This window comes from Bos indicus, chromosome 8 (genome assembly GCF_029378745.1).
Source record: "Bos indicus isolate NIAB-ARS_2022 breed Sahiwal x Tharparkar chromosome 8, NIAB-ARS_B.indTharparkar_mat_pri_1.0, whole genome shotgun sequence".
In the NCBI taxonomy this organism is placed as follows: Eukaryota; Metazoa; Chordata; class Mammalia; order Artiodactyla; family Bovidae; genus Bos; species Bos indicus.
In genome coordinates, this window is record NC_091767.1 from 48435731 (window position 1) to 48462142 (window position 26412).

General features: G+C 40.5%; 1 long non-coding RNA gene across 6 annotated transcripts in view; it reads right to left on the minus strand.

The window, feature by feature from the left end:
• Positions 1–26412, minus strand: part of LOC109562955 (uncharacterized) — a 123664-nt gene that overhangs the window by 48443 nt on the left and 48809 nt on the right. Inside the window, exon 1 of one of the 6 annotated variants that reach the window (XR_011568061.1) lies at positions 8084–24703. The exons of the other annotated variants lie outside the window; for them this stretch is intronic. This is a non-coding gene — a long non-coding RNA (uncharacterized lncRNA). Of the gene's footprint in view, positions 1–8083; positions 24704–26412 lie in introns of those variants that run through there. 6 annotated transcript variants of the gene reach the window in all.

Consider the following 26412-nt stretch of genomic DNA (forward strand, 5'->3'; position numbering starts at 1 on the left):
CCTTTTTAGTTTAACAGCTGTTATTTAATTAACGCTGTATTTGTTCTTATTGCCTAAAACAGTATTTTCCAAATATAGATGGTTTAAATATAATTCTTATGAATACATTATTTTCACTTCAGTTTTATTTCTAGATAAATAAAAATTATTATTTATATCATCTAGAATCAGAAGGTGTAAGTATTTTATTTTGATTGAAATAAAAATCCACTATATTAAACCATAATTGAGAGAGGTTTGACATGACTGGATGAAGACATTTCAAACAATAAAGATCATTTCTATCTTCTATGAGATTTACTAGAAGTTTATAAAAGTTACTTAATATTTATATCAAGTTTTCATTGGTTTCAAATACAGTGCAACCGCCCCCCAAAAAAACCCCACAAAAGACCTAAATAACAACACCCACAGCTAAATTTAGTAATATTTTTATTAATTTAATCCTGAATTTTCTGGTTATTTTAGGGGAGTTGACATTTTGCAACTGTTTGTTCCTTTTGTAACTTTTCTTAGCCCTTATTTTGCTTAAGATATTCTTTGCTATTTAAATATTTCTAAATTTTATGCAGTCAAAAGTCTTATGAAAGGGGAACACATGTATACTTGTGGTGGATTCATTTTGATATTTGGCAAAACTAATACAATTTGTAAAGTTTAAAAATAAAATTAAAAAAAGAAAGAAAAAACTGGACATGTTCTCCTGCCAGCAGGCGGCCATTGCTGAACTGTCCTGCACAAAAGGTGACAGTCGTTTCCTCCACACGGGATGCTCTCCTGTGACTCTGCCTCCCCACCATCACAGACAGTTGGCCAAGTATTTGTATTTGATTCAAGCTAGATCCAAAGATCTCTCCCTAGAATTGCAGGTCTTGAACCCAGGTCTCCCGCGTTGCACGTGGATTCTCTACCAGCTGAGCCACAAGGGAAGCTCCTAGAATTATAATTCAAGACCTAAATAAACCAAGTGGGTTTATACTAGATTATTTTCAGAGGCTGAGTATATATTTCCACTTGGGAGTGGCTGTGTAAAGCCATCAGTGAGCCAGATGAGTAGGCAGATTCAGTCTATAAAGAGAAGTACTGTGGAACAGGGCAGACCTGTGCAGAGAAGCGAAGACAAGAGACTGTGTGGCCCCAGAGGAGAGCGGCTATGTTGGCCTCATGATAACTTGTTTTCACCCTCAGCTGAGGCTCCCAAAGGGCCTATGTGTACTTGTCATGGATCCCATAAAATTCCTTAAATTTATTCTATTAAATCCTATTTGGCTTTATTTACTTATTTTTGGTAATCACACAACTCTTGAATAAAGACTTGTCCGCCATATTAAAATGGAATTTTAAAATTCCTTCTCAGGCAGTTGTAATCCTGGCAAACATTATTTAAGGCTACTATGGGAGTTGAAGGGTGAGACGTGTCAGGGGTTCCTTACACCCTTCTGACAACAAGTTAAGAATTAAAAGTCTTCACCGTTGAGGTGAAACAAGCTTCTGTTACCACAATTAGTTGATCTGATTACCCTTTTAATATTCTTTATGTTTCCACTAAATACCTATGAATAATCCTCTGCACTTAAATAGCTGCCACCTCCCGCCTGCTTCTCAGTTACATGCCAGTAGTAGCTGAATGTCTCTCATGGTTTACAAGAGGAGGGAACAAACAAGTGACTTATGGAGTGGACTCTGCAGTCTTTGATAGGACAGCACCAGTTTTCCGGAGGTGGGACACCGCAACTAGATTACTTCCCACTCTGAGGAGGAACAGGTTTTCCTGACTTCCTCTCCTACTACTTTTCTTTTAAAAGTGACAAGTAAAACTAAGATTGAGATAATAATAATAGCAAACAGTGTGCACTTTGTCAGGAAGGAATAAACTTTCCTCTAGTCTTCGAGGTTCTTCTGGCTGGCCTAACAATTAAATTGACATGAGACAGGTGGCACAGTGCTAAAGAACTCGTCTGCCAATGCAGGAGACGCATGAGACGTGGGTTCCATCCCTTGGTCAGGAAGATCCTCTGGAGTAGGAAATGCTACCCTGCTCCAGTATTACCTGAAAAATCCCAGGGACAGAGAAGCCTGGAGGGCTACAGTCCACGGGGTCCATAGAGAGTCAGACAAGACTGAGAGACTGAGCATACTGCAAGACAGATTAACAGGAGAAAATCAAACAAAATGTTCAATAACATGTATACATGGGAGAGAGCCCAAAAAACTGAGTAACTTGCCAAAATGCAAGAATATATACGATTAGTTCAAAGTGAATGAAACTGGCCTCTGGGTATAAGGTACAAATTGGTCTTTTTCAAGTACAAGTTGAGACTGCAAGCGATCCAAGAAGATGGGGAAAATGTTTAACCAGTGCACCACCTAGTGGCCAAAACTTGAACAGTTTGCTCTGTGAAACATGGTCTCCCTCCAAAAGGGTCAAGTTGCAGAGGAAAAAAGAGGCTAAATTAATTTTATCTTGATATCCAGAAAAATATAAATTCATAATCTTAATAAAATAATAAAACAAGACAAGAAAATTTAGAGTATTATTTTTCTATCAGGAAGTTGGAATTTTTTACTGTACAAGGAAATTAATAAATAATCTCTTAGGTTGAACCCAGACTCTATAATAGACCACACATAAAATTATATTCTTGATAGAAATCAATGTAATCTAGTTACTGTCCTAATAAGGGCAATTTCATAAGGAAAAAAATATGATATCCAAAATGGCTTGTTGAATCAATTCGGTACTTGGAAGATAAAAGGCAAAGATTTCTCTATCAGAAAGGAATCTTACTTGTGGAAATACTGCAAAATAATGAATTTCTGTGGGCATACTAAAGCTGGCTTAGAAGTAGGAATCCAGTACAAATTGTTTTACACATTCACCATAATAAAATTCACCAACACTGCTTAGAGTTTGATCAACTATTTTAGATGCATGATTCAAACCATAAAATTTGTTCTGGCTTAAGTTAAAGGTATCAACCCGTCTACCAGGGTTAGATAGTCAAATGAAATCATCGTCTGAGAAATGGAGAATGGTGCTTGGGATGGTCCCAAGAAGGATATTAAGAGTCAAGTCTTAGAATCTCAGATTTGGAAGGAAACTTTAAAGATCATCTTGTTTGGCCAGCTAGCTGGAGCCTGAATCCCTTCTTTAACATCTCCAACCATGGAGATACAACTTTGTGTAAGCCCTGAGAGTGATGGGGAGCTCAAGACTACATCTCAAAGCTCTTTCCATTCTTGGACCTCCAAGTTGGAAAATCCTTTCTTGAACAGAGAAAACCTTGCAACTGCTTGGCCTACCCCATCCCATTGTGAGAGGGTTAACAGATAGGAAGGCCAGAGGCCCCCCAGTGGTACGAGGAAATAAACTATGCAGACTTTTTTTTTTCTTCTCTACACAAAATTTCAAGGGAAAAAAAATGTCTACCTCTTGCAGTTTATTTCCTCCTGCTGCTTGGAGACCTCTGGGCTTCCTACCCGTTAACCCTTTCAATTGTTAACCCTTATAAAAACAAGTCTACTCCACCTGCATGTGACAATCTTCACATATTTGAAGATATCTACTATGTCCCCCTGAAGCACTTTTTTTCTCCAGATGAAGCATCCTCAGTATTTTATATTTCACTGTTCTTCATCTTTTCATCATCAAGACCACCTCTCTCTGGGGGAGAATGGATCAGTCAGTTCAGTCGCTCAGTCGTGTCCGACTCTTTGCGACCCCATGAATCGCAGCACGCCAGGCCTCCCTGTCCAGAATGGATACATGTATATATATGGCCGAGTCCCTCCACTGTTCACCTGAAACTATCACATCACTGTTAATCAGCTATGTGCTGTGCTTAGTCGCTCAGTCGTGTCTGACTCTTTGCGACCCCATAGACTGTACCCCGCCAGGCTCCGCTGTCCATGGGGATTCTCCAAGCAAGAATACTGGAATGGGTTGCCATGCACTCCAGGAGATCTTCCCAACCCTGAGATCGAACCCAGGTTTCCTGCATTTCAGGCAGATTCTTTACTGTCCGAGACACCAGGAAAGCCCAATAATGCTGGAGTGGGTAGCCTATCCTTTCTTTCTCCAGGGAAATTTCCCAACCCAGGAATCAAACCCAGGTCTCCTGCAATGTAGGCGGATTCTTTACCAGCTGAGCTACCAGGGAAGCCCATTAATCAGCTATACCCCAATACAAAATAACAAGTTTAAAAAAAAAGATCTCTTCTCCCTGAACAATATCCATTACCCCCCTTTAAATATGTTGCCATAAATTAAAGGTAGGTTTTTAAACTTGAGTGGCCAGCAAAGAAAGATACAAATATCAAATCCTTCATTCTGGACCAATGTTCCTCAAAATATGTTCCCCTAGAATACAGGTCCTGGGAGATGCCTCAGGAAAAAAAGTTTCTGTGGCCAAATAAACTTGGGAAATACCACAACCTTTATCCATGTCCCCCTTCCCCTAAAGATTCACTATTTATAATAGCACATTACTAATTTTGAGGAGTTCTTCAACATGGTTGGAGGGTGATTCTGTGACCTAATAATTTTGTTTACCTTTGCATTACACATTATTTATGAAACTTTTAGGCCACAGAACCATCTTCCAGACATTTTTCTCCATAAGATGCCTATTAATATTCCACTAATATTTAATGACTTTTTGAAAAAAAATTTTAGATACAAGACTTTAATCTACTTTTGGTATTAGACCACATGACACTATAAATGCATTCTGAGCTTTATTATCTACCTAAACTTTTCATTCTCTTTCACACTGCTCTGTTAGGTCCTATGTCCTCTTATCATCCTATCACTGGAGTTTCAGATCCAACTACTGGACTTTTCCTTAACCCCTACTGAACTGCATGGTATTAGAGTCAGTTCATCTTTTCAACTTATTAGTCTTTAGAACCAGAATTTACTTGATTACCAGTTTTGTGCCATCTTCAAATTGATGAGCCTGCTTCCTTTCATCCTGAGCAGGCAGTCACCATGCCTTATTTCATCTTTGCAACATTATTAGGTGATGATGCCTCAAAAGCGATGGTAATTGAGAGTCAGGCAATATTAATCCTATTTATAGAGAAAAAATCAGGTGGCCAAGCTAGTGTCCAAAGGTGGATGTTAATGAACCATGCCCCCCAGTATTCATGCCTCTTACATACTGAGTCTGGGCTAGACCTTTGTCTTACTTTGATCAACAGAATGCAGAAGTGATGCTGTGCTGGTTCTGGGTCTAAGCCTTAAGGAAGCCTGGAAACTTCTGCTTTTGTGCTTTGGGAGAGTTCTAAGCCACAATTTAAGAAGTATGGCTGAAGAAATTTATTAAGGAAACAATTTGGAATGACCACATTGAGATGAAGTCCTGAGATTACATGGAGACAAGAGAGAGGAAGACAATTTTTCCAGCATCCCAGTTAATGCCATACATGTAAGCAAACCACCTTGGCTATTTTAGCCCAAGAGAGCCTCCAGATGACCACAGTCAGTCCCGGATGCCATCACACAGAATAGGAGAACTTCCCAGCTAAGCTTTATTAACCCACAGACTCATGAGAGAAAATAAAATAGTGGTTGTTTTAAGCCATTCTATTTGGGGAATTTTTTAATAGTCCAACCAACAACTCAACTGGCAGAGTAACATGTACAGTTATGGCAGTTATCAATTTATTGCCTGTCAACCTCAAATTCATCCTTTGTTGGCTAATCTGTGAAAATGCAACTGACCCTTTAAACGTTCTTCCTTTGGCAGTTGACACAATATTAAGTTTCATTGGTAGATGATGCTGGAGGAGACATTCCAAGAGGAACTCCAAGGAACACAGCTTTCCCCACAACTGGGCATCAGTTATTTTCTCTAGCTCTTGACTCAGGCTGAGGTGACATGGCTAGGAGGCCCTGACAATGCAGACCCACATCCCAGCCTGGGCTGCTTCCCAAAGGCTTTCCTCAGCCCCACAGCTTATCTTGTTGTTTAGTCGCCAAGTCACGTCTGACTCTTTTGTATGGACTGTAGCCCTCCAGGCTCTTCTGTCCATGGAATTCTCCAGGCAAGAATACTGGAGTGGGTTGCCATTTCCTGTATATATACACACACATGCACACATGTATGTGTATATACACACATACACACACATGCTGTGAATATTTGCTTACTTCAAGGAAGGAAAATTGGAGGGCAGACAGGTTAGTTACTGAATTATACTTTATATACTTCTATACTGTTTGAATTGCTGGCAGGCAACAGTGAACACTCTTGATTTGGGCTTCAAACTGATCCAAAATGTCACGGTCTCTCTTTGGCTTGTTACTGACACACATTTCTGTAGATTTTTGTTTTGATGATCACATAAAATAAGCTGTTCATTAGAGATCATACACAAATCCACAATCTATTACTAAATCACATATACATAATCGTCCACACATACTAATTTAACAAAGACAATGCAGAGTGACACTGTCTAATGTCAGACTTCCTAACATGTCTGATATTATGTTCCCTGGGAGGGAGGAACAGTTAGGATAGGCAGGACCATGGGTCTTTTGCCCAAGCTAAGCAAGTCATAGTTAAAAATTCTGATATTTCAATTGTCTAAGTTGGGCATGATTTATTATTGTCATTTGGGTCAAATCGTTTAGCTGATAATGAATGTGACTAATGTCCTCCTATGTAAGAAACTGACACAATCACAGTGATGTGAACAAGGTAGAATTGGAAAGTATGTTGTGTGCAAAAATGCAAATCGGAGTACATCCGATGCTTTATTCAACTGGGATATAACCCAGTGTTCAACTGAGAAAATGAATAAAGCATATTAAACTGATCTGCCTTTGTGAATTTTAAAGTGTATGACAAGCTTTGCATGTATCTCAAGTGTCATTAATGGTGCCACTCAGTCCAATTATAAGGGTTTCACAGGCACCTTGCTGTGAATAACTGAAAACAATGTCAACTATCTGCTTTCCTAAAATTACTCTATCTTAAGGTCAATAAAAATGTTTTCACATTTGCTAATTCACATTTTTTTCTGTCCATGAAGATAATAGGTTGATAATATAGTCAGGCCTTTGTATCGAGGATATGGAACCCCAGAGATAGAGGGGACCACCTGTACTGGCCATAAGGGACTTGAGCATCCACAGTTTGGTATCTATGGGGATCTTAGAACCAATACCTTTAGATACAAGAGACGACTGTATACTATTTACTTATTGTAATGAAAACTGCTCATTATTATTTAGAGACTTGATTATCTTAGAAAGGATTTGTCTTTCTAAGGGAAAGGGGAAAAAATGAAATGCACCTGATATGTGTTTTAAGGCTTTGAGGACAGATGTGGGTTTGCCTAGAGATGTAGACATTTACAACTTCTCGATCCAAAAGAGGCTATGTCATTGGTATTGATCAGGATTCCCTGTTATAAACAACAGAAACTGACCTGGGCTAATTTAAGGGTAGCTGTTTAAAACCTCATCATGAAGAACCAGGTTGAGAAATTGGGCATTATCCAATGTGAGTCTCACTGGCTGGAACCACAACCAAATAGGAACGGTCTGTTCAGGGCCCTGATGACACCACTTTCAGTGGACACGGCCAGTGCTGAACACCACGGGGTGCTGTTGCCATTGTGGAATGCCAGCAAGCTGAATGATTCTAACTGCCCTTCTGCTGGGTTCCTGGGCATCTGATGGGCCAGGTCATGTCATGTGCTCCTTCCTCTCTAAGGGGCATAAGTCAGAAGACTTCATCCTGAGTTTCCTCAGTGAAGCTGGGGTACACCATGCTGAATGGGGGATAAAACGGGGTTGACTGTGATGACAGTCTGGATAAAGTGAAAACTGCCTACAATAGTTCTCTCTACAGTGTAGGCAAGTACGGACTACAGATCCCATTATACTTCTTCTTATCTCCCAGAGTAATGTTTTTGTTCCTCACATCAAATGCACTGCCTCAGCTCCTTCTTCCTTCCCAAGCCCCAGAACTCCTGATCTGCCGGTAATTTTACTCTCCACCCTGCAACTACCATTTCCTTCCATTTTATGTTAGATCTTTCTTCCAAGGTCATGAGAGACAATACTTACTGGTGTTTAAAAAAGGATGAACAGAAGTGCAAAGAGGTGGAGGCAGAAGGTCATCTGCCCAGGACAGTCCTTATTCTCACTGTCAGAGCTGCAGCAGGAATGATGTATGTTCTGATATCCGTGGTCAGAAATCTGAATGCACGGTGATACAAATGGACCAAAGGTGAGTTCTGCATACTGTCCTGAGTTTACTTCTTCACAGCAGCCTAAGTCTATTAGCCCAAAGTCCACCATCACCAAATTCAAATATTTATGCATCCAATTGCTTTAAATATAGGCCAACTAAGGATGGAGACAAGATGCTGGAGCAGAAGGATGTGAGCTCACCTCTTCCTACAAAAACACCAAATCACAACTAACTGCTGAAAACCACTGATAAAAAGAAAGAAACACTAGAACCTACCAAAACAGATATTCAACATCTGAAGACAAAGAAGCCACAATGAGATGGCAGGACGGGTGCAATCACATTACAATCAAATTCCCAAACCTGCTGGGCAGACAACCTACAAACTGGAAAAGAATTGTACCACAGAAGTTCTCCCATGGGAGTAAAAATTCTGAGCCCTATGTCAGGTTCTCCAACCTGATGGTCTGGCAATGGGAGGAGGAGATGCAAGAGAATCTGGCTTTGAAAGCCAGGAGGGTTTGACTGCAGGACTTCCACAGGATTGGGGGAAACAGAAACTCCACTCCTGGATGGCACACAGAAGGTCTCATGTACACCAGGATCCAGGGGGGAAAAGCAGTGACCTCATAAAAGCCTGGGCCAGGTATACCTGCTAGTTTTGGAGGGTCTCCTGCAGAGGTGGGGAGTGGCTGTGGCTCACTCTGGGTACAAAGACACTGGTGGGGGCAGTTCTGAGAAGTATTTCATTGGATTAAGCCCTCCTGAAAGCCAGCATTTTCTCATCCAGACCTCCCCACCCAATAGCCTGTAGGCTCCAGTGCTGGGACACCTCAGGCCAAACAACCAACAGGATGAGAACACAGCTTACCCAACTGCAGCCAGGTTGCCTAAAGTCTTTCTGAGCACACAGCTGCCTGTTAAACACAACCTTTGTCACGGCGCTGCCCACCAGAGGGACAAGATTCAGCTCCACCCTCTAGAGGGAAAGAAACAGAACCTCCCACTAGGAAGCCCACACAAGCCTCTTAGACAGCTTCATCCACCAGGGGCAGATAGCAGAAGCAAGAACCTAAATGGGAAAAGAACTTGGATACATGTAGACTTCTTGGGCTCCAAAATCACTGCAGACAGTGACTGCAGCCATCAAATTAAAAGATGCTTACTCCTTGGAAGGAAAGCCTTGACCAACCTAGACAGCATATTAAAAAGCACAGCTATCACTTTGCCAACAAAGGTCCATATAGTCAAAGCTATGGTTTTTCCAGTAATCATGTATGGATATGAGAGTTGGACCATAAAGAAGGTTTCACGCCGAAGGACTGATGCCTTTGAATTAAGGTGCTAGAAAAGATTCTTGAGAGTCCCTTGGACTGCAAGGAGATCAAACCAGTCAATCTTAAAGGAAATCAACTCTGAATATTCATTGGAATATTCAACAAAATGAGTCTGAAATGCAGTACTTGAGTGCAATCTCAAAAATGACAGAATGATCTTGGTTCATTTCCAAGGCAAACTATTCAACATTATAGTAATCCAAGTCTATGCCCCAACCACTAATGATGAAGAAGCTGAAGTTGAATGTTTCTATGAAGACCTACAAGACCTCCTAGAACTAACAACAACAACAAAAAAGATGTCTTTTCCATCGTAGGGTGCTGTAATGCAAAAATAGGAAGTCAAGAGATACCTGGAGTTATAGGAAAGTTTGGTGTTGGAGTGCAAAATGAAGCAGAGCAAAGGCTAACAGAGTTTTGACAAGAAAAGGTACTGGTTATCATAAATACCCTCTTCCAACAACACAAGAGATGACTCTAAACATGGACATCACCAGATGGTCAATACTGAAATCTGATGAATATATTCTTTGCAATCAGAGATGGAGAAGCTCTGTACAGTCAACAAAAACAAGACCTGGAGCTGACTGTGGCTCAGCTCATGAGCTCCTTATTGCAAAATTCAGACTTAAGTTGAAGAAAGTAGGGAAAACAACTAGGCCATTCAGGTATGATCTAAATCAAATCCCTTATGATTATATGGTAGAAGTGACAAATAGATTCAAGAGATTAGATCTGAAAGACAGAGTACCTGAGAACTACGGACAGAAGTTCATAAAATTGTATAGGAGGTGGTGATCAAAACCATCCTAAAGAAAAAGAAATGTGAGAAGGCAAAATGGTTGTCTGAGGAAGCCTTACAAATAGCTGAGAAAAGAAGAGAAGCAAAAGGCAAAAGAGAAAGGGAAAGATATATCCAGTGGAATGCAGAGTTTCGGAGAATAGCAAGGAGATATAAAAAGCCTTCCTAAGTGATCAATGCAAAGAAATAGAAGAAAACAACAGACTGAGAAAGACTAGAGATCTCTTCAAGAAAATTAGAGATACCAAGGGAACATTTCACACAAAGATGGGCACAATAAAGGACAAAAAAGATCTTAGTGACCTGGATAACCATGATGGTGTGATCACTCACATAGAGCCAAGCATCCTGGAGTATGAAGTCAAGTGGGGCTTAGAGCATTACTACCAACAAAACTAGTGGAGATGATAGAATTCCAGCTGAGCTATTTAAAATCCTAAGAGATGATGCTGTTAAAGTGCTGCACTCAATATGTCAGCAAATTTGGAAAACTCAGCAGTGGCCACAGAACTGGAAAAGGTCAGTTTTCATTCCAATCTCAAAGAAGGGAAATGCCAAAGAATATTCAAACTACTACACAATTGCATTCATTTCACATGCTTGCAAGGTAATGCTCAAAATCCTTCAAGCTAGGTTTCAACAGTATGTGAACCAAGAACCTCCAGATGTACAAGCCGGATTTAGAAAAGACAGAGGAACCAGAGATCAAATTGCCAACATCTGTTGGGCCACAGAAAAAGCAAGAGAATTCCAGAAAAACATCTACTTCTGCTTCATTGACTACGCTAAAGCCTTTGACTGTGCGGATCATAAGAAACTGTGGAAAATTCTTAAAGTGATGGGAAAACCAGACCACCTTACTTGCCTCCTAAGAAACCTGTTTGCAGGTCAAGAAGCAATAGTTTAGAATCGGACATGGAACAACGGACTGATTCAAAATTGGGAAAGAAGTACATCAAGGCTATATATTGTCATTCTGCTTATTTATATGCAGAGTACATCATGCAAAATACCAGGCTGGATGAATCATAAGTTGGAATCAAGACTGCCTGTAGAAATGTCAACAACCTTAGCTACGCAGATGATACCACCCTATCTAATGGCAGAAAGCGAAGTTGAACCAAGGAGCTTCTTAATGAAAGTGAAAGATAATGAAAAGGCTAGCTTAAAACTCAACATTTAAAAAATTAAGATCATGGCATCTGGTCTCATCACTTCATGGCAAATAGATAGGGATAAAATGGAAACAATAACAGACTTCATCTTCTTGGGCTCCAAAATCACTGCAGATGGTGACTGCAGCCATCAAATTAAAAGATGCTCGCTCTTGGAAGAAAAGCTATGACAAACCTACACAGAGTATTAAAAAGCAGAGATATCACTTTGCCAAGAAAGGTCCGTATAGTCAAAGCTATGGTTTTTCCAGTAGGTATATATGGATGTAAGATTTGGACCATAAAGAAGGCTGAGCACTGAAGAATTGATGCTTTTGAACTGTGGTGCCAGAGAATACTCCTGAGAGCCCTTGGACAGCAAGGAGATCAAACGAGTCAATCCTAAAGGAAATAAACCCTTAATATTCATTGGAAGGACTGATGCTGAAGCTCCAATACTTTGGCCACCTGATGTGAAGAGCTGACTCAATGAAAAAGACCCTGACGCTGGGAAAGATTGAAGGCAGGAGAAGGGGATGACAGAGGATGAGATGGTTGGATGGCATTATCAACTCAACAGAGTTTGAACAGACTCCAGGAGATGGTGAAGGACAGGGAAGTCTGGCATGATGCAGTCTATGGGGTAGCAAAGAGATGAACATGACTTAGCCACTGAACAACAAAATTTGCTGAAGCTGAAGCTCCAATACTATGGTCACCTGATGCAAAGAGTTAACTCATTGGAAAAGACCTTGATGCTGGGAAAGACTGAAGGCAAAAGCAGAGAGGGTGGCAGAGGATGAGATAGCTAGATAGCATCACAGACTCAATGGACTTGAATTTGAGCAAACTTCTAGAGATAGTGAAGGACAGGGAAGCCTGGCATGCTACACTCCATGAAGTTGCAAAGAATTGGACATGACTTAGTGACCGAACAACAACAATATATATCCCAACTAAGCCTATGTTTCCGATCTAGAAGCTGCTTTTCATCTCTCATGAAACTACACCAAACAATTGCTGGCCATATAGAAGATCAAACCCACAGCTATAAAAGACTCCAAAAGGTCTTAGTCTCTGCTGTCTTTCAGAGCTGTCTGACTCAGATATGCCTGCATTACTTCTGAGTGACACTGTCTTGACACAAAGTCCCTTCTCCAACTCCCCTCTCCCCTGATAGTTCTCTGGCCCTCTTCCCCTCTGGGTGGTGGCCTGCACTAGCGTCTCTGGAAGACCTCCTGCTGTGAGGGACATCCTTTCTCACATAGCCCTGTCCTAGAGGTGCCCAAGAAGCATATTGTCCAACACTATCCTGGTACTGGCTTTTCCTTGATCAGCTCTGAAATTCTCAGACACACCATAGCACATTGCCTTATCTTATCCATTATTCAGAACTCCTCCAGGATCAGGACTAAATTTCAACTGAACCAAGGGTTAAACAGACTTCTGTGTGCTAATCTGGAAATATAACCATCAGAAATAAGTAGAATAACCAGCTGTCTTGGTTTTCCAGGGCTGAGGGTGTTCTCAGAATGTAGAACTAGCAGGGCTAAAACTTGAAAAGCCCCAGCTAACCTGATGCCGAGAAAGACTGAAGGCGGGAGGAGAAGGGGACGACAGAGGATGAGATGGTTGGATGGCATCACCGACTTGATGGACATGAGTTTAAGCAAGCTCCAGGAGTTGGTGATGGACAGGGAAGCCTGGCATGCTGCAGTCCATGGGGTTGCAAAGAGTGGGACACAACTGAGCAACTGAACATCAATGAGTGCATCACCTTAGGAATAACTGCTGTTTTTATGAGAAAATACTTTCTGCACTCCAAACAACTGATTTCAAGTCAACTTAGTGAATACAATCTTTGGCAACAGCCTGTCAGAAACTATTCGGTTCATCTTTTCAATGTATTCAGGCTTATCAATAGGGCAGACATGGATATGTTAATATGATTTTCTGACAGCTGTCACTGGAAGTCTTAAAATTCAGTAATATTTTATAGAGGCCAAATTGTGTACAGATGTGAAAGTTGGTCCATAAAGAAGGCTGAGTGCCAAAGAATTGATGCTTTAGAATTGTGGTGCTAGAGAAGACTCTTGAGAGTTTCTTGGACAGCAAGGAGATCAAACCAGTCAATCCTAAAGGAAATCAACCCTGAGTATTCATAGGAAGGACTGCTGCTGAAGCTCTAATGCTTTGGCCACCTGATACAAGGAGCCAACTCATTAGAAAGATTCTCATGCTGGGAAAGATTGAGGGCAGGAGGAGAAGAGGGTGGCAGAGGATGAGATGGTTGGATAGCATCACTGACTCAAAGGACATGAATTCAAGCAAACTCTGGGAGACAGTGGAGGACAGAGTATTCTGGCATGCTGCAGTCCATGGGCTGCAAAAAGCATGGGACACGACTTAGTGACTGAACAACAATAATAACAAAAACCTACAATACCAAGGATACAAGAGAATATCCATGACTTGGCTAAATCAAAGGAATATTTTATAGTGGCTTAAGGAAAGAGCCAAGAAATAGCCAGTGTCTTTCTTTAGAAACTTTTCATTAAGAGTTTGATTATTTCTGATTTCTGGTCAAAATTCATTGCAAGCAGGCAGGTGAGACAATGCTGGCCAAGGGCACACTTCACAGGGCAGATGCCCTTAGAGTCTTGTGGTAAATTTTGTCACCAACAACATTTCAAGGTCAGCTCTGCAGGTGGGAAAGACTCATGGCTAAAAACTGCTAACATCCATGAAACCAAACTCAGAGTCTTCTGAGTCATGCACATCAATTTGGGGGAAGCATCATACTTTTAGGAATTCCTAAATCTATTTTTTTGTGACCAGAAAAAATAAAAACAAAAACTAAAAAAGCCCAGCTCTATGAGAAATGTTCCCTAAATTCCTACTCCTTGCATAATACACTTTTAATAGAACATCATCTGAATCTGTAAAAGCCAAGCTCATCATGATGTCTGTTTAGTTAGGGTTTTCCCTAGAAACAGCCTAAGAAAAGCACATGAGTGTAAGCAGTTTATTGAAAGGTGATCCCAGGAAGCAGGAGTGAAGGAAGTGGGAGTGCGAATGTAAGACAGGGAAGGAGGAAAAGCCTGTATAGGGATACATTATCAAGGTTACCATCATGAGCAGTATGGATTCAGTCCTATTGGGAACACTGAAAAGCACACAGTTTCTGTGAATGGGGAATCTGGGAGCAGCCCAGCTGGGCTGTTCTGGCTGGCAGTCTTTCATAAGGTTGCCATCAGATGTCAGCTGAGGCTCTCCACAGGGCTGCCTGAACATCCTCAGGGCATGGCAGCTGGCGTCCCCAAAGCAAGTGATCCAAGAGACCAAAATGACATGAGTGGTACATTTCATGATGTAGCTTTCAGAGTCATACATGGTCTCTTCCTCTCTATGTTATTGGTCACACAGGCCAGCTCTGATTCACTATGGAAGAGACTACATAAGGGCATGAATTCCAGGAAGAGAGGATTATCTTGGAGGCTACCTACCACTTAGCCTCAGTTTCCTTATTACTGGAAATTATAGGACTATCTCATAGGGTTGTTGAGAACACTGAATGAGATAATGCATATGAAATGCTTAAACCATTGCTTGATATAATAGATGCTTAATAAATATTAGTTGTTACTAACAGGAGATGCCAAGAATATACAGAAGAACTGTACAAATAACCATAATGGTGTGGTCACTCACCTAGAGTCAGACATCCTGGAGTAAAGTCAAGTGGGCCTTAGGAAACATTACTATCAACAAAGCTAGTGGGGATGATAAAATTCCAGTTGAGCTATGCTTTTGCTCATGATGCTGTTAAAATACCACAGTCAATATGCCAGCAAATTTGGAAAACTCAGCAGTGATCACAGGACTAGAAAAGATCAGTTTTCATTCCAATCCCAAAAGAAGGGCAGTGCCAAAAAATGTTCAAACTACCAGACAACTGTGCTCATTTCACATACTAGTAAGGTTATACTCAAAATCCATCAAGCTTGGATTAACAGTACATGACCCAAGAACTTCCAGAGGTACAAGTTGGATTCAGAAAAGTCAGAGGAACCAGAGATCAAATTGCCAACATTTGTTGGCTCATAGAGAAAATAAAGGAATTCCAGAAAAACATCTATTTCTGTTTCATTGACTTTGCTAAAGCCTTTGACTGTGTGGATCACAAGAAACTGTGGAAAACTCTTCAAGAGTTGGGAATACCAGATCACCTTACCTGCCTCCTGAGAAACCTGTATGCAGGTCAAGAAGCAACAGTTATAACTGGACATGGAACAATGGAATGGTTCAAAATTGGGAAAGGAGTACGTCAAGGCTGTATATGGTCACCCTGCTTATTTAACTTATATAAAGAGTACATCACGTGAAATGCTGGACTTGATGAAGCATAAGCTAGAATCATGATTGCAGGGGAAAATATCAATAACCTCAGATATGAAGATAACACCACTCTAATGACAGAATGTAGAGGAACTAAACAGCCTCTTGATGAGGGTGAAAGAGGAGAGTGAAAAAGATGGCTTGAAACTCAACATTCAAAAAACTAAGATCATGGCATCTGGTACTATCACTTCATGGCAAAGGGGAAAAAGTGGAAGCAATGACAGATTTTCTCTTCTTGAGCTCCAAAATCACTGTGGATGGTGACTGCAACCATGGATTAGAAGACACCTGCTTCTTGGAAGGAAAGCTATGACAAACCTAGATAGCATATTAAAATACAAAGACATCACTTTGCCAACAAAGGTCCGTATAAAGCTATGATTTTTCCAGAAGTCATATATGGATGTGAGAGTTGGACCATAAAGAAGGTCGAAACTGTTAAAAGTCGCTCAGTCATGTCTGACTCTTTGCAATCCCATGGACTATACAGTCCATGGAGTTCTCCAGGCCAGAATACTGGAGTGGGTAGCCATTCCCTTCTCCAGGGGATCTTCCCAATCCAGGGATCAAACCCAGCTCTCCCGCATTGCAGGTGGATTCTTTACCAGCTGAGCCACCAGGGAAGCTTGGCTGAGCACTGAAGAATTGATGCTTTTGAATTGTGGTGCTGGAGAAGACTCTTGAGAGTTCCTTGGACAGAAAGGAAATCAAACAAGTCAATACTGAAGGAAATCAACCCTGAATATTCATTGGAAGGACTGATGTTGAAGCTCTAGTACTTTGGCCACCTGATATGAAGAGCTGGCTCACTGGAAAAAACCTTGATTCTAGGAAAGATTGAGGGCAAAAGGAGAAGAGGGCAGCAGAGGATGAAATGGTTGGAAAGCATCACCGACTCAATGGACACAAACTTGGGAAAACTCTGGGAGATAGTCAGAGACAGGGAAGCCTGATATGCTGCAGTTCATTGGGTCACAAAGAGTTGGACATGACTTAGCAACTGAGCAATAACTATTGTTACAAGTCTCTTCCTTCTACTCAGTGGCAAACCATCTTCACAGAAGCCATACACGAATTTATAGTCATTAGTGACCACATTACCAAAAGAGCTTGAGACTGCTCTGAATTAAATAATCTAATGTAAAATTTAAGCTTTGAAGAGCAGCTGGTTACCTGGAAGCTTGAGAGCTCTCTCAGCTTGAAAGCTGTGGTATGATTATCATTGCATTCATAGATCTGTATCCAGTTCAAACTCTCCTGGCACCACCCTGGTCAGCTAAGTAACGATCACCTGAGAACTGCTGAAGCTTATTCATCACATGGTGAGAGGGATGGGAGCAAAGGAGAGGACTTCTGGCCCACAAGGAAGCCCTTGATCTCCACTCCCGTGGCTGTTACCTGGCTTCTTTGGAATCAGAATAGTTATCCTGATGACTTCTTTGGTTTGCTGCCTATTCTTTGGGGATGCTCTGTAGATAGATTTTATTACTTTATGTCTCCCAAAGCTGTTCAGAGCCTCACCTGGTCACATGTTAATGTATTCTCCTTTGTCCTATTCTTGGCAAGAAAAAAGCTCTTTGATTGCTAGAGATACAAAATACCTCCCTTGTCCTGTTGTACTTTTGGGGATAATGTGATAGAGCAACTTGTTCCTTTTCTCCCCCTACTCTCTATTAAAAATTGTATTTGCTTTCCTGTTATTTGGCCATGGCCGGGTGTTTGTTTTCACATCTAATAAAAAGCCTTTTGCCCACAGCAGTGGTTCTCAACCTTGGCTGTTCATTACAATGGTCTGAAAGCTTTTAGAAATCTCATGGCCTGGCTGCACACCAGACCAATTACATAAGGATCTCTGGGCATGGAACCCGGGCATCAGTATCTTCTCCAAGTTCCTAGGTTGACTTCAATATGCAGCCAAGGCTGAAAGCATTGATTCTTAAACTTTTAAACCTTAGAACCCTATCATTCTTCAAAATTATTGGGCCCCCTGAAGTGTTCTTGTTTATGTGGATTATATCTGTAGAAGTTTGTAGTGTTAGAAACCAGAATATAAAAATTTTGTGTGTTAAGTTAGTTAAAAATAACAGCAGCAATAAGCCCATTATGTGCACTGAGTCACTTCAGTCATATCTGACTCTTTGAGGCCCTATGGACTGCAGCCTGCCAAGCTCCCCTTGCATGGGATTCTCCAGGCAAGAATACTGGAGTTGGTTGCCATTTCCTCCTGATCCAGTGGATCTTCCTGACCCAAGGATCAAACCCGTGTCCCATGTCTCCTGCATTGGCAGGTGGGTTCTTTACCACTAGCAGCACCACCTGGGAAGCCCAAGCCTATTATACGTTAACATAAATAACATTTTTATGAAAAATAGCTGTACTTTTAAAAATAAAAAATTTAGAAGAGAAGCACTGTCTTACACGCTTGCAGGTCTTTTTAATGCCTATCTTAATAGAATACAGTAAGATTCTCAAATCTGCTTCTGTATTCATTCTGTTGAGATTTAATCATGTGGCCCCTGGAAAGAGTAAAAAAAGAAAATCTGTATAAAAATAGTTTTAATTTTGTGGACCCCTTTGGGGTCACCAGGCCGCACTTTGAGAACTGCTGATCTAAAAGGCTATAGAGTATATTGACACCCGCCCCTCTCGCTGTAGGTTAAACAAGCCCTCTCTATTTCAGGCTTTGCTCTCAAATACCAATCTGTTCTCTTTGCCCCTATTACCATTGGCCTCTAGAGGGCGCCCAAGGTCCCTTACTCCTACAGGATCAGGTATAGTAGTGTACTGGTACCACATCAGGTTTAAGAAAATGTGTGCAGCTCTTAAGATTAGGGCAGGGAGATCTTAGTGGCCTATAATAAGAAAAGGAGTTAAAATTTTGACTTCTGCCATCACAGTCTCTCTCTCATGTTTCATTCACGGTGATTATGACAGACCTTGGATGTAAGTTGAGCCAGAGCAGTACACATGGTTTGCTTTGCAGGCAGTGAGTGCCCCTCTGCCATGAGAGTTCACATGTTTGCTGGGCATGCTGCACTATCTGCCATCCCTATACTTGCAGAGTTTTTAAAGCCTTGTGCTCAGAGTGTGGTCCCAGGACCAGCAGCCTGACATACAAGCTCCCTGGAAATGCAGAATCTCAGACTCCAACCCAGATTTGCTGAATCAGACTCCACAATTCAACCTCTGCCTTTGACGTTAGAGGGCTTCCCTGGAGGCTCAGATGGTAAAGAATCTGCCTGCAATGCAGGAGACCCAGGTTTGATCCCTGGGTCAGGAAGATCTCCTGGAGAAGGGAATGGCAACCCACTCCAGTATTCTTGCCTGGAGAATTCCATAGACAGAAAAGCCTGATGGGCTACAGTCCATAGGATTGCAAAGAGTTGGACACAACCGAGAGACTAACACTGATGTTAGAAGCAAATGAATATGTTTCCAACATAAATAAGTCTATAAAAGGAAGTTTATATTAGGAGAAGGATAGTAGTTTGTTCATCTTTAAGGTCCTTGCACATAACAAACTCTCGATATATGTTGACTTGGTGTAATTTATAAAACTAGATAAAGAAAGAAGAAGCAGTGATGGAACAGGAAACAGTAAGCTGATAAGTCAAGATGGGGATCTTGGAGGAGTTATAAAGCAGTAGGAAAACTCTAAAAAGAGTTCTGGAAATAAATTTGATCTACTTCTCTATTTTGTCTTGAACTCACCAGGGTCTCCATTCAATATTACTGCATATGGCTGGCCCCACAGGTCCGACCAGGCAAGGTGAAATTACCAGTTTGTCAAGATGTGGACTAATGAATAGCCAGCATGTGGCAGGGTCAGGACTGGTCCCTCTGCTCTCAGGTATCTCTTTGGTATCCAGAACTGCCCTTCCTTAACTACTGGTGCATAACAAATTAGCTAAAAGTTTAATGGCCTAAAACAATAATGAACATTTATTATGTCACGTACTTTCTATGGATTAGGAATCCAAGAGCAGCTTAGCTGACTGATTTTAGTTCAAGTCTCTTCAAAATGCCTCCATGGGCTTTCATCATCTTGACTGGTTAGAGAATCTGCTAAAATCTCACACTAACTTGGCAGGCAGAGAAGGCAACGGCACCCCACTCCAGTACTCTTGCCTGGAAAATCCCATGGATGGAGGAACCTGGTAGGCTGCAGTCCAGGGGGTCGATAAGAGTCGGACACGACTGAGCAACTTCACTTTCACTTTTCACTTTCATGCACTGGAGAAGGAAATGGCAACCCTCTCCAGTGTTCTTGCCTGGAGAATCCCAGGGACAGGGGAGCCTGGTGGGCTGCCATCTATGGGGTTGCACAGAGTCGGACATGACTGAAGCGATGCAGCAGCAGCAGCAGTTGTTAGCAGGAGGCTTCAATTCTTCACCACGTGGACAGCTCCAGAAGCTGCCTGAGTATCTTCATGATACAGCAGTGGACCTCCCTCAGAACCAGGGACCCAAGAGAGAGTAAGGCAGAAGAGGCAATGTCTTTTATGACCTAGTTTCAGAAGTCACATTCCATAATTTGCACAATATCCTATTAGTTATACAAGTCAGCCCTATTCAGTGTGTGGGAAGACTATACAAGGGCAAGAATACAGAGAGGTGGAAACACTGAGGGTCATCTTGGGGGCTGGTGACCATATGCCCTCACACTCTGATGTTTCACCTTCATCATTAAGACAGACTTCTTCTTCAATACATATCTATATATGTAAACAGTATGCTGACCAAGACTGGGTCATGGCACAATCAAAACACAACTTTTTCTAACTTGCTTGCATTCCTGCAAGATTATTCCATGGGGATGAGCTTCCCTAGTTCCTAGCAGTACCATGCCTTCACAAGCTCACTCTAAGCAGCACTCTTAAACCCACTATCATCCTGAGAGCCAAACTTACTCTTGATTCAGAAATTTGAACATCTAGTCCAATATATGAATTCAAACATTGAACTTGATTTAACTTCCAGACATCATGTAACTTGAGTTGATAAAATCTTCATCAACTTTCAGGGAATTCGTACGCCCATGAAAGTCGAAAACCATATGCAAAAGAATGAAGTTGAACTCCTTGACTTACTCCACATACAAAAATTAACTCAAATCGAATCCTAGACTGAAATCAAAGTGCTAAAACTATATATTGTCCTTTTGCAAGATTGTTTTGCCTATGCTGGGTCCCTTCAATTTCCATATGAATTTTAGGATCAATTCATCAATTTCCACAAAAAAAGAAAAAAGGCACCTAGGATTTTGATGGGGATTGCACTGATTCTGTAGATAAATTTAGAAAGTATTGCATCTTAACGGTCAGTCTTCTAGTCTAAGAACATGGATATATTTACATTTATTTCCATGTATTGAGATCTACTTTCATTCCTTTCAATAATGTTTTGAAGTTTTCAGTGTACGAGTCTTGTACTTTTTTGGTTAGATTTAGTCCTATGTATTTTATTGTTTTGGGTGCTATTGTAAATGAAATATTTTAACTTCTTTTTCATATTGTTCATTGCTAAATATATAAATATAACTGTCTTTTGCATAATCATCTTGTATCCTGCAACCATGCTGAACTTATTAGTTTTAATAGTTTGTGTGTCTATTCCTCAGGATATTTTAATATAAAAGATCATGTCTTTTGCAAATTGAGACAGTTTTACTTTTTCCTTTCCAAACTGCATGCCTTTCTTTTTCTTGCATAATTGCCCCGGCTAGAACTGCAAGTACAATATTTAAAAAGTGGTGAGAGAGGATAGCATTGTCATGTTCTTCATCTTAAGAGGAAAATATCCAGTCTTTTCCCATTGAGTGTGATGTTAGCTGTAAGCTTTTCATAGATACCTTTTAACAGGTTTGGGAAGTTCCCTTCTATTTCTAGTTTATAGTGTTCTTATGATGAAATGGTGTTGAATGTTGTCAAACATGTTTTCTGTATCTACTGAGATAATCATGTGATTTTCCCCCTTATTATATCAATATGGTATATCACAAGATTGATTTCCAGATGTCAAATCAATCTTACATTCCTGGGGGAAAAAATCACACTTTGTCATGACATATAATCCTTTTTATATGTTGCTGGTTTCAGTTTGTTTGCATCTTGTTGAGGATTCCACATAGTGTTTTTGATAAATATGTGTTGAATAAATGCATGCATGCATAAGTGAATGAACATTTAGAGAGAGAAGACATCCCTCACATAGGCAGGCCCTAAAACACATGCATACAAATTTTGCATATGATAAAATGTATATAAAATATGATTTTAGGAAATTCAAGGATACAAAATTAGTACCCACGAAGAGTTTGGCAGGATGTATTATTGCAGAATCACTGTGCAGAAAGGAGGTGGTTATACTGGAATCAAAAGACAGGGATGATAAAGGAGGCAAGAATATAAAATGGGAAAAATACAGTCTCTTCAAGTGGTGCTGGGAAAGTTAGATTGCTGCATGTAAATCAAGGAAGTTAGAACACATCCTCTCACCATACACAAAAATAAACTCAAAATGGTTTAAAGATTTAAACATAGACATGACACCATAAAACTCCTAGAAGAGAATATAGGCAAAACATTCTCTGACATAAATTGTGCTAATGTTTTCTTAGGTCAGTCTCCCAAGGCAATAAAAATATAATGAACAAATGGGACCTAAACAAACTTACAAGCTTTTGCACTGCAAAGGAAACTATTTTTAAAAATGAAAAAGACAACCTATGAATTGGGAGAAAATGTTAGTGAATGATGCATCAGACAAGAGCTTAATCTCCAAAATATATAAACATCTCATACAACTCAACAATAAAAAAGAACAAACAACTCAATAAAAAAACAGGCAGAAGATCTTAATAGATATTTCTGCAAAGAATACATACAGATAGCCATCAGGTACATGCAAAGATGCTCAACATCACTAATTCTTAAAGAAATGCAAATTAAAACTACAAAGAGGTACCACCTCACACCAGTCAGAATAGTCATCATGAGAAAGTCTATAAATAACAAATGCTGGAGAGGGTGTAGAGAAAAGGGAACCCTCCTACACTATTGGTGGGAATGTAAGTTGGTGCAGCCACTGTGGAAGACAATTTGGAAGCTGCTCAGAAAACTAAAATAGAACTATTATATGATCCAGTAATCCAACTCCTGGGCATAAACCTGGACAGAACTATAATTCAAAAAGATACATGTACCCCCTATGTTCATAGCAGCACTATTTACAATAGCAAAGACATGGGAACAACCTAAATGTCCATCAACAGGCGAAGGGATAAAGAAGATGTGATACATACACACCATGGAATATCACTCGGTCATAAATACAATGGAATATTACTTAGTCATAAAAAGAAAAATGCCATTTTCAGTCACATGAATACAACTAGAGATTCTCACATGAAGTCAAAAAGAATGACAAATACCATATGATATCATTCATATGTGGAATCTAAAATACAGCACAAATGAACCTATCTACAAAACAGAAACAGACTCAGAGACACAGACAACAGACCTGTGGTTGTCAAAGGGGAGGAGAGGAGGGGGAGGGATAGACTGAGAATTGGGGGCTAGTAGATGCAAAACGATTACATTTAGAATGGATAAACAACAAGGTCCTTCTGTATAACACCGGGAACTATAGTCTCCTGGGATAAACTATAATGGAAAAGAAAGTGTGTGTGTGTGTATGTATGTGTGTGCATGCTAAGTCACCTCAGTTGTGTCTGACTCTTTGTGACCCCATGGACTGTAGCCTGCCAGGCTTCTCTATCCAAGGGATTCTTCAGGCAAGAATACTGAAGTGGGTTGCAGTGCCCTCCTCTTATATGTGTGTGTGTGTATATATATATAAGTAAAACTGAGTATATATATGTGTGTGTGTGTGAGAGAGAGAGAGAGAGAGAGACTCATAAAATTGAGTCATTTAGGGCTTTCCTGGTGGCTCTGCTGTAAAGAATCTGCCTTCAATGCAAGAGACCACCTGCACTGCAGGAGACGTGGGCTTGATCCCTGGATCAGGAAGATCCTCTGGAGAAGAAAATGGCAACTCATTTCAGTATTCTTGCCTGGGAAATCCCATGGACAGAGGAGCCTGAAGGGCTGCTACAGTCCATGCGGTTGCAAGAGTTGAATATAACTTAGCAACTAAACCACCACCACCAACTGAGTCACTGAGCTGCACAGCAGAAACGAGCACAACATTGTAAATCAACTATGCTGCTGGTGCTGCTGCTCAGTCACTTCAGTCGTGTCCGACTCTGTATGACCCCATAGACAGCAGCCCTCTAGGCTCCCCCGTCCCTGGGATTCTCCAGGCAAGAACACCGGAGTGGGTTGCCATTTCCTTCTCCAATGCATGAAAGTGAAAAGTGAAAGTGAAGTCACTCAGTTGTGTCCAACTCTTAGCGACCCCATGGACTGCAGCCTACCAGGCTCCTCCGCCCATGGGATTCTCCAGGCAAGAGTACTGGAGTGGGGTGCCACTGCCTTCTCCAAATCAACTATACGTCAATTTAAAAAATTATTTTAGCAAAAATTAAAAAAAAAAAGGGATGACAGTTTTGCTAATTCCTAGGAGAGAGAACTTGTATATAGTTACCTTATTTAGATAGGCTTTGTTTCATTGTCTATATATAATAATGGAGGTTGGGGGTGGGGACAAAGCTTGAGGAAGGGATGTATTTAAATTAATAATCTCTCAGATACCTTTTAGTTCTAATAATCTATGATTCTCTAAAATACATATGAAATTCACTTTTAAGAAGAACATTTTGAGAATTCCCTAGTAGTCCAGTGGTTAATACTTGGTGTTTCTGCTGCCAGGGCCTGAGTTCAATCCCCTGTCAGGGAAGTAAGATCCCACAAGCCAAGCAGAACGCCTCTCTCCCTCAAAAAAAAAAAAAAAAATCAGAACATTTTACAAATCTTTAAAATTCTCATATGATGTCTCTGAAGCTTTGGAGGAGAAAAATATATCAATGATTTCAATACAGTATGATAAATGCAAAATTTATTTACAGTAGTACAGAAAAGAAAACGGCTAATCCTCCTTAAGAGAGTATGATTATGCTTAAAAGGAAAGAAGACATTTGAGCTGGATCCTGTAAGAGGAATAGGAGTTTGTCAGCTACAGAAGGCAAGTTAAGAAAAGATATTTTTCTCTATTTCTGCTACTATGTTTGTCTCTGAGTTTTTATTTTAAAATTTTCAAGAGGTAATTTAAAAAATTTGCTTCTAAAGTGTTCTCATAAATAATTTATGAAAGAAAATCCCTAGGGTCTAAGATAGAATTTTATATTAAGAGAGCTCAGTAGTGTGGTCTTATCTTATTCCTAAACACTGAACTTTCTGGACTGAGTACATGATTGAAGCTAATCTGAACAGGCAGCAAGACCTATCATTTTAAGGGTCTTGAAATGATAATAAAGCCTTATGGGTGTAAGATTGGGCCTTCAACAAAACTGCACAATTCCTATTTTATTTCTACATGTCATGTCACCACTACTCCAGCAGGGGGCAGGCTTTTAAAATTAAACACAAGATTTCACATTCTACTTTTGGTTCATGGATTTAAATTTTTATACATTTATCTCTACCATAATTTGCGTAGGTGCAGGAAATAGAAATTATTTAAAATAAGATTAAGCTTTAAGTCACAAAACAACAAGCAGTCCACTTTAGAACAGAATGAAACTAGGTGGTAATGAGCACTTAGCGTTAAGGATCAGCAACAAAGACTGTTCAAGCATGCAGGATTGAAATGAAGTCAAGGCGACTGCCCAGAAAGTTGAGACAAAAAGAATGCCTTTGGGGAACAATTTACGTTCAGCTGAAGGTGCTTTAATGTAGTCCAAGCAATTGTTTACATTTTTGGGCCTTGAACATCTTTGCATTGATAAACAATCAATGAGCAGTTTATTAATTATGACTACATGCATACATCATGCTGGGGTAAACAGGTCATTAGACAAGGACTCAAGGGACCCAACTTCTATTTTTATCCCCCCCCCCCCGCTTGTCTAATCACTTCCCTTCTTTCGGTCTCATTTTGCACAAAATGGAGTCTGCCATTTGCCTGCCCCAGTGCCTTGCTGAGCTAGTCAAGGATAACACATATAAAAGAGCCTTTTAAAACAACTAAGCTGCACAAGCGTAAGTTAATTTTTAAAACAAGAAACACTTGGTCTTACAATTTTCCTCCTGCCGGTAGAAAACAATTTATTCAAAGGCAAAAAATGTGTGAGTTCCAATCTTACCTTCTACGGAGGGAGACTAGTTTCACTCAAAATTTTCATGTAAAAATCTTAATCAAGCCCCCGCTCCCTGCCCCCCGCCGCCCCCGCGCCCAGCTACAGGACACCTGGATGCTCAGAACCTAAGGCTGATTCCACCAGGACTGCGGGGGAGAGGGGTTCTGCTCTCATCTTTTTTATATTATTGTTTAAAAAATTTTATTATTGGCGTATAATCGCTTTACGATATTGTGTTAGTTTCTGC